The sequence below is a fragment of the Coptis chinensis genome, chromosome 6 (assembly GCF_015680905.1).
Source record: "Coptis chinensis isolate HL-2020 chromosome 6, ASM1568090v1, whole genome shotgun sequence".
NCBI lineage: Eukaryota > Viridiplantae > Streptophyta > Magnoliopsida > Ranunculales > Ranunculaceae > Coptis > Coptis chinensis.
The window spans coordinates 20,672,359-20,676,018 of record NC_141461.1 but is presented as its reverse complement, the minus strand read 5'-3'; positions in this window follow the sequence as shown (position 1 = coordinate 20,676,018).

The window sequence follows — 3,660 nt, the reverse complement described above, 5'->3', positions numbered from 1 at the left end:
CATGCTGAAATAATAGGTCCACTTACTGACTTATAGTGTCATCTTAATGCCGAATTACTCGAAAACCCTGACACGTTACTAATCTCATTTTCGAACATAACCATAGTATTAAAACTACTCAAGAAACACGTAACCATTCTCCCCATATCTAAACTCCTTACCGGTGGACAATTATAGACAGTCCTACCAATACAAATACTAACATTCTCATTATAAAAAAAAAAATCAAAAAATCAAAAATAATAATAACAACAAAAATCAAAATCTCACCAAACAACAACTTCCTCCGCGAAATCACTTAGAACATAAACATTGCTTGCCTTCGTAATATACCCTAAAAGATCATTTTAAAATGTTAAAATTAAATCCCCAATACATGGATTAAATTATACAACAGAAATTGATTCAAGGAAATTGAAAATTAATGATTTAGGTTTCGGGTAAGGTATGGAGTTTGTCTTGGAAAGGAGATAGCTGGTTAGAATTAAAATTACATTTGGTGGTGATCTGGTCATGTAATTCGTGATAATGAGGATGGTGATGACATACAGTGTGATGACAAACATTAGGGACCAAATCCATGAAGTTTCCACTACAGCAAGAGCCTTTTTACACCATGTTGTAAGATGCAATTCAAGTACAAAGTAAAAACGTCAATTTACATCACATTCGAGTATAAGATCCTACATCAAGATATGTTCCGGTGCTAGAGAAGTTGCATTGTTATGTTTAACAATTAAGACCAGATTAATAACTCTAAAATTCACAAACAGGGTTAATGCACTTACGGCAATTAACTTTTTTCGAGCTTCCTGCAGCTCATCATTGTTATTCTGTTCCTTCACTATAAGAGCTTGGTTCGGAGCTTCCAAGTCTTCCAGTTCTACTTCTTTCTCTTCCAAGCTCTAGACCATTTCTTTCACTTTTTCCTTAACTTCCATGTCCTCATCACCTACCATGTGCTTAATGACTTTCAGATTCCCTTTTAGTCACTAAATTTCCAACTCCAATGCTTGTTTTGCTTCCAATTGCTTCTCTAATTTGAGAATTCTTTTAAGAAGATCCTCATTTTCCCTCTGAAATCAGTAATCACAGCAAAATGATAGCACACTTAAATTTCAAAATTGGCAAAGAAATCTACATTAATAAAGAAAATTATCAAGACCTAAAAAGACGCCTTTTGATCTTCAGCTAGCTTTAATACTTTCTCATCTGCCTTCTTTTGCTCCATAGAAGCCATATGAAGCAAACTATTTCTCCTTGAATTCTAATCAAGTAAAAACAAAATGATGTCAGTGATCTTAAACAACCATCATCATTCCTTATCTAGTCATATGTACCACATCATAAAGCACACTTACATCATTACATGCTATATGCATGCAATGCGACAATAGGAAAGGTAATATCAGTATTGCTCTAAAATGTGGCAAAGAAGTGCTAAAACATTAAAAAATAGTTAAAACATTTGTTTAAGTATTGTTAATCCTCGAATGCCAAGGCACCTTACATTGTGCACAAAACATTCTCCGACAATGTGGACACTCTGATTCCTTAACGATCACACCTTCATCATCAATCAAAAGCACCGTACAATTCTTATAAGGGCAGTAAAATTTCTGGGCACCAAGTACTATCAACTACTCACAAAGGGCATTACGCCACCAGTCGAAAACCTCTTTGGGCAAAATGGACTAACAAAACTCAAGTTCCAATACCCTCAAACAGTTGTTTTTATTCATTTTTTTTCCTTTTCCTTTTCCATTATTGTTTGTTATGCACATGTTGGGGAAAGAAAAGGAAAACTACCCTTTTCCTTTTCCTTTCCTCTCAAATCCGAGGGTTGAGCCACGGGCTCAAAAACCTTTTCCTTTTCATCCCTTATAAATCCAATCAACTGAACCAACTAAAACTCCTCACTTAATAATTCAGCCCCAACAGCAATGAAATATTCACAACTTTTTTTTAATACACACATATCAGAAACAAACCCTTAGCATCACCAATAAATTTCATACGAAAAATGCATCAACCAATATACCAATTAAATGAAAGAAGCATCTTTTTTTTACGGAAGATACAAACCTGTGAAATTGAACCTTGTTCCGGCCAATAACAACCTCTAGCTACTAAAGAAAATGGAAGCATGAAATTGAAGATTGTTTCGGCCATTGAAAACATTAGAGAGAGAAAGAGAGATGATTAAAATTTTGAACACCTAGAACTGATAACAAAGAATTTGAGGAAGATAATTTGATTTGAAGAGAGAGAGAACCTGATTTAAGAACAGACAGAAACGTTCGCTTTGTATAATTTCTTCAAAGTTCGTTCTTTTTCTCCAGATCTTCAAAAATCTCAGCAAAATCTATAGAATTTCTGGAACGATGCTTCCCATTTGTGAAGCCATGGTGGCTTCCTTTCAAGGACAATAGCCTCATTCAGTGGTAATGAGGTGCCAGCCTTTGCCATTGCATCTGGAATAATGTTAGCTTCCCTCCACACCGAAGTAATCCACACCGAAGTAATCCTAACATTTTGTAGTTCTTTCAAACAGTTCAGCCACCATGGTTTTAAGTCCCATAGCATTTCTTTACTGGTGAAAGCTTAAGCAGTTGGGACAGAGTCTGTCTCAATCCATATCTTATTCCATCCCTTCTGAAGTGCCAATTCAACACCCTCAATGATTGCCAGTGACTCTGCTCTATAATTGGAACCAACACCAACATTTTTCCAAAAAGACAATTTAAAGTCTCCTAAATTGTCTCAGTATGAAGCACTGATTCCTGACATACCTGGGTTACCCTTAGATGAGCCATCAATGTTGAATTTGACGATATCTGGCTCTGGAGGTATCCAGCCACACTGCTTGATTTGTAGGGCTTTTCTTGGTAATGGATTGAGGTCCCAGAATCGAAGGATAGCTAGGTCCTGCACTGAATTTGAACTACATCCTATAGAAAGGTTGCCAGTGATTTTAACTTGGGTTCTAACATAAATACAAATTGCACATAGTTCTCCATCACAATACACTTTCACAAAAAAACACGTTCAATAGGTCATATACGTATAACCTGTACACAAAATGCTTATTTTCGTTGATGAACAATACTTTATTGCTAAATCAGTTACAACTTACAACTACAACTATCTAAAGTAGAATTATTAGAGCAATATACCCTATGCATACCTAAAGACTTGAGGAAAGGCCCAGCCAATGTACACCAACAGTTGTCAGCGCATTAACTTAATACCTCAATAAGTTGCTTGAACACCAGACCTTTTTACATAAGATAAATGAACACCATAGCTTGATTTAGTATCAAAAGCCAACGTGTTCAAGGAGCCAAAAAGAGAAAGAGGGAAGAAAGCATACATGTGCGAAGAGAGGTTATTTTTTCCTAATTAGAATCAATTTCCCAAAAATTAAGGGGGAGGGAAAAAGTTTTAAAACTGGTGAAATACTATGGTTTATAGCAACACAGATGCCGAGAAAATCCAGGCCAATAGTTAAACCCTTTTACCTCTGTCCTAAAAACTGAGCTACAAAGGCCAATAGTTAAACCCTTTTAACTCTTTCCTAAAAACTGAGCTACAGTTCGTGTGATTGCGAAAATAAGGACCCAAAGTTAGAAAAAAAAATACCTTGAAAAAATAACTCAA